This window comes from Mus pahari, chromosome X (genome assembly GCF_900095145.1).
Source record: "Mus pahari chromosome X, PAHARI_EIJ_v1.1, whole genome shotgun sequence".
Classification (NCBI taxonomy): domain Eukaryota; kingdom Metazoa; phylum Chordata; class Mammalia; order Rodentia; family Muridae; genus Mus; species Mus pahari.
In genome coordinates, this window is record NC_034613.1 from 705,660 (window position 1) to 721,965 (window position 16,306).

A 16,306-nucleotide genomic window follows, 5' to 3' on the forward strand; every position below is an offset into this window, starting at 1 on the left:
TTTTTTAATGGGGTTTTTTGAGTTTCTGGAGTCCAGCTTCTTGAACTCTTTGTATATATTGGATATTAGTCCTCTATCAGATTTAGGATTGGTAAAGATCCTTTCACAATCTGTTGGTGGCCTTTTTGTCTTGTTGACACTCCTTTCCCCCTACTCAGTGGCTTCACCAGCCTTAATAAGAGGGGAGGTGTCTAGTCGTATTGCAACTTACTACGCCACGTTTGGTTGATATCCCTGGGAGGCCTGTAATGAGGAGGAGTAGGGGTAGAGATTGAAGGGAGGGGCTAAGAAAAAGAAGGGAGGGAAAACTCTGGTTGGTAGGGATGTAATCTATGAGAGGAGGGTAAGTAAAAAAAGGAGGAAACAAAGAAATAGTGTTTTCACTAAAATAGCCACATGAACCAAACCTTACACATTGCAAGTGTGTTGCTTCACTAAGTGGATGAAGCATATAACTCCTAAAGACACTGAGTATGTGGCCTTAGAATTTAACAGCCTCTTTAAGTCGAAACCTTAAAGTTAGGTCCTGATGAGCTTGCCAAGTCTGGATCTTTGAGCAAGTGTCAAGATCCCTTTGGGGAATTTGTCTCTGAGCTACCAGCTTTTTGGACTTCAGGCCAGTTTCTATTTTGAGTGGAATCTCCAATCTAGCAAGAGTGCATTGATTGCTTTCCAGCTAATCAAAGGGAAAGCATTAGTTGGCTGTTCTGGCATCTCTGTGCAGCTAAAAATGATTATGTCTCTGGCTCCTAATGCAGCAATATATTCTTAATATATTCTTTCCCCTTTTTCTTGTGATGAGGATGCAGAATATTTTTCAATTTTCCTAAGTATAAAGTTAATGTATATCTTTGAATGGTCTTTGAGAAGTTACATAGGGTAAATTGCTTTTCCCCCTTCTAGGGAAAGAACAGAAAAATCCACCTCCCTTCTCATTATCTCAGTCATAAGAATGGTTCATTTACATATAGTAGAGGTTCTTTATATGAGATTGTCCCTCTGTGCTTCTAGAAGAGACTTTCCTAAAATTCCTTAGACTGTTGGAGAGAACACTTTGAAAACAAATTTATAGACTAGCTTTGGTGAATTCATGTTTAAAGAGATTAAGAAAGTTTCATTTGTAATTTCTCTCTCTCATTTTCTCCCGTCCCCTTCTTTTTCTCCTTCCCTTTCCTTCTTCCTTCCCCCTCCCTTTTTCAGTCACTCCCCCAATGTTGCCTACCACTCCATGGTGGAGGGCTACTTACTGGCTTGCTTAGCCTGCTTTCTTATAGAGCCCAGGACCACCAACCTAGAGATGGCACCACCCACAATGGGCTGGGCTTTCGCACATCCATCACTATTAAGAAACTGCCCTAAAGGCTTGTCTATGGCCCACTTTTATGGAAGAACTTTCTCAGTTGAGGATCCCTCTTCTCTGGTGACTCTAGCCTGTGTCAAGTTGTCTTCACCCTTTTCATTTTCTGTGTATGTGCAATTCGGTGTTGCCTTGTCTTTTCTGGAGAAGTTGAAGGTTTGATGATAAAGGAAAGTTTAAGGATGAGTAGGAGAACATATTCATGAAGTGATGGGGAGAATGAATGATCTTTTATATATGATTCAGAAGAGCTATTAAAATGAATCTTCCAGAGCAGGAAGAGTTATAAGAAGAAGCCTCTTTTGTGTCACAGTAAACATCCATTACAAATATTTGTGTTCCATATAAACAGACATTGGCCATTAGTCTGTCATAGCTGAACTAAAAAAGTAGCTTTGTATTACCTGTGTATTATATCCAAAGATAGGAAAAAGTTTGCTTTATCAGAGACCTTGTAAAAATCAGAACAAAATAATGAAGCTCAACCAGGGCCCAGAATGAATATCACTTGTCAAAGGCCATGCAGCTAATAACTATTAGATATAAGATTCAAATCTAATGCCTGTGTGTGTACCATTTCTTCCTAACTATATAGACACTGTTGAAGTTCCAGTTACCAAGACTACCATAATTCTGTAACTCATTGAAATAATGCTATACCAGTCCAAAACCAACAGTTGGTCTAAAGGTATTGAGAATTTTGTCCTTAAAAATTTGAATGTAGAATGAAAGGGTTTTTTTCCCAAGGAACTTTCCCATGTAATATTAAAGAAGTTTAGGCATAACTCAGATCACTTTAGATTTAATAGGCTCTCTGCAAGTGTTAGCTCTGTCTCTCTATTGCCCAATTGCTATGGATCAGTTATAGTGCTAGTAGCTTGTAGCTCTCAAGTGTATCGTGTTATTTAATAGCCATACATGTCTTTTGAGGTCGAGGGGTGGATGCCCTCCTGCTTTACAGACAAGATTGGCTCCAAGGGAATGAATGAGGGGACATGTTCACTCCCTTATGGCCAAATGTGTCTGTCTTCATATCTAGTATGTTCTCTGGAGACATGGAAGTTGGTACTTAACCTACTTCTGTTTCAGTAATATTTTCAAAAATTTAAAATAGAATATTTAGCTGAGTTCTTCAGAAATCCTTGTATCAATTTACAAAGGCAGTACATGCATTCTAACTTACCTCACTGTGGGAAAGTTATCCTCTGCAGTAGCCTTGTATGAGCCCAGAGTGAAAGTGAAAATTAGTCTGAGATGATAATTGATTCCTTGCATGTTGCTTAGACTTTAGCTTTGCCTTGACCAGGAGTGCCCTCCAGTCTCCACAGAAGACTGAACTGAGCTAATTGGCTTTTGGATGGGGTTAGAGTTAAGGTTCTAGGCAAGGGACTGCATAACTGAACCACTATGATTGCTGCTGCTTACATTATGAGGCATCTGTTGGGTGAAGGCATTTTCTTTTTCTGACCAGAGGCTAAGCCAGCTCCGTCAGTAGGAAAATGTTGTTACTTATATTCTGCACTCCAGTTGCATCTTTGGGATGTGCTCTGTTTAATAATGTGTGCATTAGGAGATGCTGAAAATGTGCTTTTTAATCTAGTCTTTTTCTCCCAATAGATTTAGACTGCCTCCAAAAAATGTGTTTGTGTACATATGTATATTTTAGACTAAGTATCACTGGAAAAAAAATTGACATCTCATCATTTGTGGGTTATTACATTGGTGAAACAAAATCTCCCTAAAGTGATATATCTAATATGTATCATAAAAATTAATTCATACAGTATTTTCTTTTTCAGGTACATTTAATAGGGAGTTGTATTCCAATAGATTGGTTTGTAAGAGTTTCTAAATAATAAATCATAAATACCAATAAAGGAAAACATCTAAATTGTGCATATTTGAGTGTCAATTACATGCTGATTAACCTTACGTCCTTTTGTCATAATTCTTCCTATTATCATTTTCCATGGATGTCAGACAATTTATTTTGAAACACAAGATTCAATATTCATAATTATGAGTGATAATATAGTACCTTACAGCATCTCATCTCCAGTTGTTTATTTCAAGAACATAGAGATACATTTCCTTCTTGTTCATAGTAACTGTAATTATACACTAAACTTAAGATATTGTTTACCTATTTTCTTAATTGAGTTTTTACTTCAAGTATATGAGTAATGTACATAAGTTAATAACAATTGAAATCTGTTTTTAAAAGTAAAAATGAATGAAGCAATCTGATTTTTGGACTAGAGCATTGAGTTTGGATTTTAAAATGCAGTCTTATAGGCAGTGAGTAGAAATCATAGAATTACTGTGGCAATCTTTAAACATCACATAGTTTTACCTTTATGGCAGTTAAAAGCAATGTTTGTCACCTGAAAGCAATAAATTGTCTCGTCATGAAAAAGTGCTGCACCTGATACTGAGTGTACATACCATGAATATATACCATATTGCATCCATGATTAAGAACAAAGTGGGTGTTTTCCAAAAACTAATTCCCAAAAGATCTCTCATCACATGATTTCCATCTTTTGAGTACTTGGCATGTATTTTAAACAGTGTGGTGGGGAACCGGTGGGAACATTATGTCTTCACCCTATGTTCTAGTTAAAAGAGTTAAAAGAGAATAGGAAACAAACAACGGGAGATGAGATGCTGTAGGGTACCATATTAATGCTCATAATTATGAATCTTGAATCTTGTGTTCCAAAATGAGTTGTTTGACATCCATAAGTTGTTTGACATCCATGAAAAATGATAATAGGAAGACTTATGACAAGTGTGTGTGTGTGTGTGTGTGTGTGTGTGTGTGTGTGTGTGTAGGACAGAAATAAGAGAGGCTAGTGGGAGAGAATAATAGAATGAATTATAGAAATGTGTCAGATTATCTAATAACAGGTGCTTAAAAGATGACATAGTTCCTAAGTGCACTGACTGAGCTTCCAGAGTTCAGTTCCCAGCTTTTAAATTGGGTGGCCCATAGCAATCTTTAACTTCAGTCCCAAGGAATCTAATTCTGACCTTCTCAGACACCATCCATGTCATGTGTATGTGTGTCAAGAAAGAAAGAAATGTCAAAGAACAAGCAATACAAAATAAATAATATAGCTGAACAAAGAAGTTGATGATGATTAAGATGAATGATACCTGTATTGAGTAGTTTCAAAAATGAAAGGAAGAAAATAGCACTATTCTGCAGGAAAAGACAAGGATGTTGGCTTAAAGGGTTTTTATAAAATGGAAAGATAGAATGAAGAGTAATCTAGGTTTGAGGACTATTAAGGAGGTCAAGCACATGTGAAACTAGGGGAGTGAGAATCAAATCGGCACTTTCAGAATAGTGCAAGGAACTTGATTAGATGTAGGCTGCTCATGGATTGTGGTTGCTTATGCAGAGAAAGGAATAGTGACAATTGCAGTGTGGAGGGTGAATTAATAAGTGGAGATGCTTTACAGGTACCACCTGGTGATCAATGCAGTGTAAGTGCTAAAGAAAAAGAACACTCAGAGTTTGTGTGTGTGTGTGTGTGTGTGTGTGTGTGTGTGTGTGTGTGTGTGTGTGTAGGCAGGCAGGCAGGCAGGGAGGCAGGGAGACAAATAGATGGATGGAAAGATACAATTGGAAACTGTGAGAAAAAAATAAATAGAAACATTATAACATAGTGTTTTGGTGAGAGACTAGAACTAAAGATTGTCCTCCACCCATAGATTGCTATTAACAAGCTAAATTAATCTGAATCCCATTTAAATATGTACAGATGCTCCTTTTATCCTTAAAATACAATCTTCCCTTAAAATTTCACATTCTTCGACTGTCTTTTCCTTCACAATGAAACCTCTTTAACTCTCAAAAAAATATTCTTAGATCCATTGTCTCTATTTTCTCACGTCCCATTTTCTCATTATCCCTGGTCACTCACATAACACCACAATCCTCTTGTGTGTATTGTTAGTTCCAAGATGAATGAGTGTCTACCAGATAGATTTAAAACATCAAGGCTTATCTTTCTTTGTTTTCCAATGAATAGTTTTTCATCAGTATAGTAAAGTAGGGGAAGGAACTTTACCACTTATGTATATTAGAACTGTGATCAAGTTATCTATCAATTGGATGACTTTCAGTAAGTTATTGAAGCACAATTTCTTTATATATACAATGAGAGTGATTTGATATACCTTACAGGATTGTATAATAAATGACACTGTGCATGCACCATTTAGAAACAGTACTTTATTCATAAGTATTAGTTTCTTCATTTCAACAGTCATACTTTTGAACACTTCTTTCTAGAAATGTCTTCCATTTAATTATAAGAATTCTTTCTCCTGTTTCCTTTCTATTTACCTTGAACCTTTCCCCCCTTTAATTTGTCTCTAATCCACTGTTGTACCCTAAAGCAATAACCCTGAAGTGCACATTTGATCCCACCAGAGGATTATGAAATACATTTTGCCACTGTGTTCTCTCCAGAATTTTTTATTCATAGAAGCACAGTAAGTTCTAAGGCAATGTTGATGTTTCTGATCTGAGAACAGAACCTTAAAACCTGTTAGAGTTTCATCATAGATCCAATATTAATATATGAAGTTATATGTCTCGTGACTCCCAGTCATTTTCAACCACATGTAGTCTCCAAGGCACATCATAGTCAAGCATGTCCTACATGATTCTAAAGTAAGTGTGTGTGTGTGTGTGTGTGTGTATAAAGATTTGTCAGGAACATTCAAGAATGAAAAAAAATAATAATGGAGGGAAGGACTAGTTATAAGATACATTGGTACTAATGTGTAAAGAAACTGATTAATAGGCCATAATTTAGCCTGGAAATTGATCTAGAAACACCATTTAACACAATCATCTTTCTGTGTCTACAGGTTCCACATTTATAGGTTCAACCAATCACAGATCAAAAACATTCTGAACCAAGTTACATTTACAATGAATGGGCTTTTTTTCTTAGTTATGATTCCCTGAACAATATTGTCAAACAACTATTTACATGTTATTCATACTACATTAGCTACCATATATAATCCAGAGGTGATTAAAAGTATCTGGTAAGATGTGTATAAGTTACATAGAAATATGACACCATTTTATATAAGTCTTGAATACCTGTGGACTTTGGTATCCTGGAACCAATCTTTTACAAATACTAAAGGACAAGTATGATTTTTAGTATATGAGTTCATTTAAATTTTTTTTACCATTTATTTATTTATTTATTTATTCATTCATTCATTCATTCACTCATTCATTCATTCATTCATTAATTCATTTAATGTATGTAAGTGTACCATCATTCTCCTCAGATACACCAGAAGAGGGCATCGGATCCCATTACAGATGGTTATGAGCCACCATGTGGTTGCTGGGACTTGAACTCAGGACCTCTGGAAGAGCAGTCAGTGCTCTTAACCCCTGAGCCATCTCTCCAGCCCCCATGTGTTCATTTTTATAATATTAAAGATATTTTAAAGCAAATCACAAAACTTAGGAGTCATAAAGGAGAATAGTTTATATTGGACTATGTGATATTAAAATTTACAGCACCACAAGAATGTATAGGTGGTGTGTGTGTGTGTGTGTGTGTGTGTGCATGCATGTGTGTGTGTGTATGAGATTAATGCATGAAAACATTTTATATTTTGTTCCACTGTATATATGGAAAGAGGCTGGTTTTCTTGAAGAACTCTTGAAAGTAAACTAAGTTAAAACTAAGAAAAAAAAACATTTTACAGAGCAAAAAGCTTCAGAGGAGGTAGTTCAAATCAAAAGAAATTTGGCATATAAATATAAATGAACAGTATTTCACCACACTCATAATTTTATTTTGAGATAAGATTTCACAATGCGGTGTAGGCTTGCCTGGAACTCATTACAATTAAATAAATCTAGATTAATTTAAGGAACAAGATAGAATTTTCATGGATCATGGCAAAAATCTGAACATTTAATATATACTTTTGGCAAGAATGCCAAGAAACATCCACTCTAATACCGTACTATTCCAAGTGTGGGCCTTAGACCAGCAACATCTGTGTCAAATGAGAGCTTGTTAGAAAAGCCACTTCACTTCAGACCTACTCAACCAGAATCTGCATTTTAAAGAGATGGCTTGGCGGTGCCCTGAGGATTTAAAGGGCAACATAGATCTAACAAACTGTTGGTAGAAGTGCAAATTGCATGACCTCTTTGGGTTTTAATGGGCTTTTATTACCTCAGTCACATAACTTAAGTTCCAGAGCTCCATGTGCAGAACTTTGTCTCAAAGATGTAATCAGATATATGTTTGAAGAAATACAAGGATATTCTTTGCAGTATAGTTTCTATAAGCAGAAACTTAGAAATGACCTCAATATTCATTATTTGTATTATATGGAAATTTCAATGAAATACTGCACAGTTATTAAAATTTTTGTAAAAGTATTTTAACATATGAAATCATGTCACACACACACACACACTTACAAACAGCAAGAATTCAATCAGTATTAAAATATACTTTCTCTGTTCAATTATTACTTTCATTTTAGAAATAATAATAATGTAAGAGAAGGGGTGCTGTTAAACAGCAGAGCCAAGGTCACATACTTAACCATGTTGAATTCAATTCTGGACACTTTGGTTCTAGAGCTTACTTTTTTAAACTTTTTATTTATTCTTTGTGAGTTTCACATCATGCACACCCATCCTGCTCATCTCCCAGTCCCTTTATATCTGCCCTTTGCCTTTGTAACCTCCTCCACAAAGTAAAACACACATAAACAATGAAAGAAAGCATAGAAAGTATCTCATCGTTTGAAGCTATACTATGTCACCATGTGTCCCGCCATGTATCCCTCTGTCCACACATCTGCACTTGCAACTGTTCATTGCAATGAGTCATTGGTCTAGTTTGAGATATCTAGCTTCTGTGACATGGTCAATATTGGATCTTCACTAGGACTCCTCCCATATATCCTGTTTCTGTTTTGTGTCATGGAGATCCTACAGCTTTGGGTAGGCAGGATTGTCTCTTTCACATGTCCCAACCATTTGCAGATGATGCATATTTTGGGGTGGGCCTGGGTGATAGCTGAGCAGGTGAGCTTACAGGCTCGCTCTTATCTGCACCACCAGGGGGTGAGCTCCCCAGCACTACTGCATCTAGGCCACCCAATGGCACCTGCTTTCATGCCCTTGGGGCCACCTCACCTGTACCTACACCTCCAGAGCCAGCTCCACTGTGAATCTCCTCTCCCAAGTGCTGTTTGAGAGGATCTGGGCAGCTTTCCTGATGTCGAACCCTAGAGGCAGGCTCATCTGTGCCTTTGCCATTAAGACCAGCTTCATTGCACTGCCTAGGTGAGGTGCAGGGACCACTTTTCCTGAGTGCTACAATCAGTGAGGGCGCAAGCTCTCCCAACTACTACAGATGGGGAAAGGGAGGGGGAAGGCATCACCTCCCATACCTGCATACCTCACAAGCAAACAAGTGGTTGAGTCATCTCTCCTGTACTCTCAGTGTCGGGGGGCTGGCTCACCTATGCTAGCTCTTCTGTGTTGCCCTGTTCAGGGGCATGGTCTGCTTCCGAGTGCTGCTGCCAACCCCGGGGCAGGGCAAGCTTACCTGCTTTCATGATCTGAGGGCCAGCTCTCCTAAGTGCTGCACTTGGTGAGGAGTGAGGGGTGGAGGGCATCACCCCTGCACCCATGACAGCTCATGGCAGACGATTGGAAGGGCCAACTCTACCTTGCTTGTGTACCCTTAGGCCCGCTTACCTATACCACTGCCACCAGGGCCAGTTCTACTGTGCTCTTCAGGTGACTTACAGGACCTGCTCGCCCTACTGCAGTTGTTGAGGTGGGCAGCTTTCCCAACTGCTGGAGGTGGCAGTGGCCTGGGCACCACCTCTGTGCCCATGCCACCCCATGGCAGAGGAGTGTCAGGACCAGCTTTCCCACCCTCACCAACACCCCTGTCACCAGGGCAAGCTGCCTGGAGTGCTGCTGCTAGTGAGAGATGGGGCCAGCTCTCCAGAGCGCCACAGCCAGGGAGGGGTAGGGCATGTTCTATACAGGCCCTAGACATCCATGTGGATCCTGTCAGCTACCCCAACCAGGGTTGTCTCTATGTTCTCTAGTGGTAGTGTGAGCCACTGACATTTGATACCAACCCCTGCTGCTACATAGCCAAGGACCCAGACATGATCCACAGTGGCAGCTCAGGATGGGACCTCACCCTGTGCCCAGGTGGCTGGGCTGGCTACTCACAGCAGGCTACTCCTCTCCACCCTGGAGTCTCCACTTCCATCTCTCTTCATACTGCTCAGGCTGCTCCACTTTTCTTTCTCTCCCATCTGACTACCACATCCTTGCACTTTGTGGTGACTCCTGCTGCAGGCTGGCCACATGGCAGGTGGGCTCCAGGGTGACATCCTCTATCCATTGCTGTGTGACATGGCAGCAAGCAGGTGTCTATGGCCTGCCTGTGCCATGTGCTGGAGGGCAGGTGTGTGGATAGCATGGCGGTCTCCAGGTCTCTTCCTCATCCTGTGCTGTCCTACCTGGATTTGATTTGATTTGATTTGATTTGATTTGATTTGATTTGATTTGATTTGATTTGATTTATATGTGTCCTAGGTATAAAGCACCATTGACCTCAAACCAGGTATCAAGCTAAGATGAACAAAGGACTGCCACCTGCTGTGCCCCTGACTGCTATAAGAACACCACCACCACCAAGGTGTCTCTTTGTTTGCCCATTGTTAGGGGAGAGGAGCTTATGTTTCTTTTTAGGAGCAAAGAGGTTATCAAGTCTGGCCCATGAATTAACAATCCTCCCTCCTTAGCTTTCCAAGTTGCTGGGACTAGAGACTAGGGTGTGTGCACTATACCCACCTTAAATTATGTTTTAAATCTTGTATCATATTGCTGCTTGGGTAAATACATTTTTAAAGGAATATGGGGGACTCTTGTTTATTATATGTATCTTCTTAAACTTTGGATGATTTGCCTTCTACAAGTATTGCTTTTAAAAGTCAGGATATTTTACAAACTAGCTGATATAAAAGCACAGTTTCTTTGCTGATGTTGGTGACAGGCTGGATACTAAGAAGCCTGATACTCCTTCTGGCTCTCCTTTTCTTTACCCATCACATCTATGGTCAGGTGGACTATTTTAGTCTCTTTCGTCTGCTATAAGAAATATGAGAATATTGATAAAATAAATTTATTTTTATAGTTTTCAAAACTGGGGTGTCTTGTCACCTGAAGCAAGGCTGCCTCGGGTCTTGCTGTAGTAGTCTTGGTAATGCTCTGTAGGGTACTGATCATTGTGGAAAAAAAAAAAACAGGTAGTTTAGAACACAGTTTTTACGAATAGACTGATGAAATCATTAGGATCCTCCATGGCTGTATCTAATCCTAACTTCCTCTAAATAGCCCTACCTCCAAATAACAACAAAATATTAATTTGAAGATTAAGTACAAAATTAGATCTCTCTCACACACACTTTTTATTTGTATATGGGAAGAGGATGGGTACCTACATAGTCCAGAAGAGGATACTAGATCCTCTGGAGCTGGAGTTATAAGTAGTTGCAAACCATCCGATGTTGGGTGCTGGGGAAAGAAACCTGGTTTTCTGCAAGAACTCTTAATAACTGAGCAGTTATCAATTGCAAGTAGGTTCTTGGTTAGGTATGGGGCTTTATGCCTACTTCCTCTTCTGGGATTTTGTCTAGGGTGGAATTCTGCAGGTCTTTTGCTTGCTGTTATAATACACCTTCTGTAGACTCTTACGGTATTTGCTGAAGAGCCTACGGAAGTCTACAGAAGAATCCCATGCTTCACAGGTGGTCCATGGGTGGCAGAGCCGGGAGTCATAGCAGAAGTGGTTGTTCCTGCCTGGTACGGGTGCTCAGAACTTGAATATCTCTGGCAGTATGAGTGAAGTCATGTTAGGGATAGGGGTCCGTCCCTACCTAGGGATGATGCACAGGTGATGAACAAAGATCTTCAAGGAAATTATAAGAATTGTAAAGATTCATTAAAATAAACCCTATGGTTGTATATAATTAATATGTTAATAAAATAATGTGAAAAGGAAAGTTGATTTTTAAAATAATGTACAAAATGACTTATGATAGTTTTTCACATATGTATATCATTTTACTTTGCTCATATTTATGTCCCTATTATCATCTCTTGTCCTACTGGTCCCTATCCTCTCCACCTTTCCACTCTCATCATGTATGTGTGTGTGTGTGTGTGTGTGTGTGTGTGTGTGTACATATGTACATATGTACATGTATATGTATCATACACACACGCATTGCTGATACATATATTTGTGTTTCTTTCTTTCTCCATATTATGCTTTCTTTGTTGTTTCTTCTCTTGTAGGATTTTGGGTATACAACTTCTGTGAATTAAAGATGACTCTGCAGCTAGTTTCATCAAGGTTACAGTGGAGACTCTTCCTGGTGATCCATCAAAATGCTTAGGTCTAGTGTAAAAACAATTGTTTATTTTCTTGGTGAACCGTGACATGACTGCTATAAAAACTCTGTTTTATTTTCACAAAGGACTATGCCATGATCAGGGAAAGAACAACCTTTCATTTGCATGAAGGTTTGGGCCATAATTGGTGCACTAATAAACTTTTATTCACATCGAAGGGCTGAAATTATTGGACACACACAGTCTATTTGCATAAAGGACTGTGCTATGGTTGGTGCACATACAATCCTTCTTGAAGCGCAGGCCTGTGTTTGTTATAGGTATGATGCTTCATATTCATGAAAAACTGTACTATGCTTAATACAAATCTTTACCACAACCCCTCCCTTTGGTCATATAAACTACATTATTTGGACTTAGTGTTCAAGTCAGCTGGGAGACACTGTCTTGTGCCTCTCCTTGCTGCTGCTTCCTTAGGCCCATTTCCTGAGTACTCTGCTAAAATCTTTTCTTATTTTTTTAAGATTAAGTTTTAAAACTTTATATACAAAGTAATTGGTTTCATTGTCATATTTTATGCATATATATATATATATATATATATATATATAATTGACTTTGCTCACATTCACTTCACCGTATATATTTATGTTTTCTGTTGTATACAGAGTATAGATATATCATTAAATCTAGGCTCTGCATATGAAACTATATGATATATGTCTTTCTTTTCCTTTCCAATTTTTTATTACAATTGTTTGATTTCCTTTTCTATTAGTCCTTTCCGTCCCCCAAATAGGCTCCCTCCACTTTAATGTGTGTGTGTGTGTGTGTGTGTGTGTGTGTGTGTGTGTGTGTTAGTATAGATTCCACATTTGAAAATGCTATATTTGTCTGTCTGAATGTGGATTATTATCATAGTGGTCTCAAGTTTTATATCCATTTCCCACATTTGTTTTTATTCTCATTTTTAACCAGTTTTTCCTGTACCCTTTTTCATGATGAGGCTCTCTTTTCCTAAGTGTTTACTTTTGGCACCTCTGTCATATCTCAAATGGATGTAGCTGCGTGGGTTTATTTCTGCAACTTCTGCTTTATTACATTAGTCTGTGCATCTATTTCTTTGCAGTACATTGGCTGTTTGTATTACTAGGTCTCTATAGTACAGCTTGAACCAGGTATTGTAATTTCTTCATGGTTCCCTTTCTGCTCTGGCCAGCTTTGCAGTTCAGATCATATTTATGCCTCCATATAGATTTTAGGATGTGTTTTTCTAGTTGTATAAAGAATGCCATTAGCATTCCAGAAGGAATTACATTAAACTCTAGATAAGTTTGGGTAGTATAGCTATTTTCACATTATTCCTCATCTCTTTCTAAGGCTGTTATAAATGGAATTTGTTTCCCTTTGATTTCTTTCTCAAAATGCTTGTTGACATGTAGAAAATCTACTACTTTTGTATGATGACTTTCATTCTGATACTTTCCTAAAATTATCAGATCTTACCAGACCATTTTACAGAGTTGTTAAGGTCTTCTAAATATAGTACAATTTTATCTGCAAACAGGTATAATTTGACTTCTTCCTTATTTATAGTTCATCAATTTCTTTCTCTTGCCTGTTTTGCTGTAACTAAGATTTCAAGCATCAATTACTGATTAAGAGTGGAGAACATTGGCTCCCCCAATCTCCTTAGTTTTGAGAAAACAATTCTTGCCTTCCTCTTCCTCACTTAGAATAATGTGTTCTATATGTTTGTCATATCTAGCCTTAATGTGTTGAGATATGTCCTTCTGTTTCTAGCTTCTTTGGGACATGGGTGAATGTTATTAAAGATCTTTTATTATTTATTTATTTCAATGTTAGAGACATTGTTAGGGAGCTTTTGTGTCTTTTGAGATAATCCTCTCATTCCTTTCCTCATTTATTTGCTATTACATTTATTTATGTGTGTTATCCATATGGCCCTAGAATACAACAAACCTGAGCAATGATATATTTTTAAAATGTCAATTCCAAGTGTTTTACTGAGAAATTTTGTGTCTCTGTTCATAAGGGAATGTGGTCTATAGTTTTCTTGTTATTATGTTCTTATATTGCATGATATTGCTGGCTTCATAGAATAACTTTGATAGTGTTCAATTTCTGTTTCATGTGGTACCATTAGTGCTCCTTAAAGATTCTGTAGTATTTGAAAAAGAGCAAGGGCTGTACATGGTATAGCCGGAAGAGTGAACTGGTGTCATTATGATATGAAAATAATTTTAAATAATTTTCTCAAATACAAAATATTAGCAGTATATCTGTGTCATCCTCTGGATTTTTGTTGTCAGTTGGGAATCCTAGAAGAAAGCAGACAGGATCTCACTATGTGTTTCTGGTTAGTCTGAAGCTTAAGAATTACCTGCCAGAGTATATGCCACCACCAAGGCCTAGGTTAGATCTTCAATGTTCTCATGACACACACATATGCTCGCACATATGCGACGCGCTACCGTCTCGCCAGCAAGAACGATGCGACACATCGTTAGGATTCTTCTGCAGTAAAGCTTTAATGCATCTCGAGAGGCAATGCATAAGCTACTCGAAAGCGGAGACCCCGAGGTGAAAAACCCTCTCCCTTATATAGGAAATGTTCTCCGCCTAGGACGTGTAGCTCCCCGGTTGGCTGCTCACTATCGGCCCAGATGACGCCACGGGACAGGCAGGGCGCAAGGGATGGAAATTTACCTGGCACATGCGCAGACCGCTTGTTTACCAGTTAGAACACCGGATGCCAGCGCCATCTTGCCATGGCGATTGTGAGGATGGCTCCCCACACACATGCACATGCACACAAACAAAAAAAATCAACCTGTATTATTTATTATCATAATTTAAACATCACTAAATGTTTGCATATGGAAATCATCATGAATACTATAAAATTGTAATACTATAAGTGTGTCTTTGTCAAGTGAATTTTATCAAGCTGAAAAAAAACACAGAAATGGAAAACTTAATGAACCATAAGTTTGGAAATACTTGAGACTTCAAAAATTCCCAGGGGTTTACACAGAATATTATTCAACCAGGTGAGGCCTCCCAGGGAAGGTTTGTATATGGAAATTGCTCATCAGCCCATATGTCCCTCTGACAAAAACAGTTGTGACCCAGAAGTTGTTTTTGTAGTTCTGAAACCTTCTTCATCAAAGAGAAGTCCATTCCTACCCCTAGAGGCCAGGTACTTTTCAAACAGCTGTTGTCTATTATGTGTTTAGCACTGCTGGCAGAAGGGAGACTCTCAGCCTACCTTAGAGGGCAAGACTCCACATCTGTCTAAGCAGAAGGAGCCAGTGGCCATCACTAGTAGTTTGAAAGGCAGTCTGAATATCTGCTCCAAAATGTATGGTCAAGTAACAACTCTCAAGCCTGAACATGTAACCGAATTACATTGAGATCTTGTAGAAACACAGGTTAGTGCCCTCCTCCTGGTTTCTGATTCAGAAGTTCTGAATCAGGGCGTCTGAATTTTATTTCTGATGCATTTCCAGGACATGCTAATGCTGGTGTTTTAGGAAAACATCTGAAAATAAGTTTATGGGAGAAATACAGAAACTTGTATAAAAGACTTATATTCAAGTCTTGCATGAATAAGTCTCTAAAGCCTAACTTTCTCCTTTTCTCAAGTAGGTCATTGTAGGGGTTTAATGGGACTGCGTTTCTGAAAGTCCCTGTAGGCAACAAAACAAGTATTAGCTTCTGGACAGCTTCACACATGGTACTTGATGCAGACTTTATGATCTGTTCTTTAACCCATAGAGCATGGCCCTGATACTGACCTCAATGGATTCCCTTTTTCTGCTTCTATGCCTCCCCTAAAATGGTCTATTTATTCCTTAAAGTCATGGTCTGACCTTGCAGTAACTATCAGTTCTCAGTCTTAGTGCTGTGAGTAAAATCTTATCAGAGGGTGGGAGATGAGGAATGGGGCCCATGCTTTGTATGTATGAGGCCCTAGGTTCAATTCCTACCCCCACCCCCCACAAATAAAATAAACCTGTCATATATATAATTATCAAAGTGAAGTAATCTACTACCAAGAAGAAAAAAAAGTATTAGGAAAGGCAATTTGATAGGCTTATACTCTACGAACAAAATCCAGATGTCTGAAATAGTTTAATAGTTCCAAGTATATCTGTGCCAGTTCTCTGTGATATTTTTCTTAAGGTCCTTTAGCTATAGACTCAGAAATGATATCATTGGGTAATACGATAGTCTATTTTTCTTTATTGTGGAACCTCCATACTGATTTACATAATAGCTGGCCCAACTGATAGTCTCACTAGCAGTATATAAGGGTATACACACACACACACACACACACACACACATGCATCTACATCAGCATTTATATTTTGTTTTATTAATGATAACTATTCTAGCTGGGGGCTAATTCTGCCAATATCATCATTGACAGTCATATCCACTACTGTAGTCTGACCTCTGTG

At 38.4% G+C, this 16,306-nt stretch overlaps 1 protein-coding gene and 1 non-coding gene across 2 annotated transcripts in view; one reads left to right on the plus strand and one right to left on the minus strand.

Annotated features, from left to right (window-relative positions):
- Window positions 1-16,306, plus strand: part of Shroom4 (shroom family member 4) — a 210,034-nt gene that overhangs the window by 138,458 nt on the left and 55,270 nt on the right. The gene's annotated exons all lie outside the window — the stretch shown is intronic.
- On the minus strand, window positions 9,983-10,129 carry LOC115063200. The gene has a single exon (XR_003843087.1). It is a non-coding gene; the product is annotated as a small nucleolar RNA SNORA48 (small nucleolar RNA).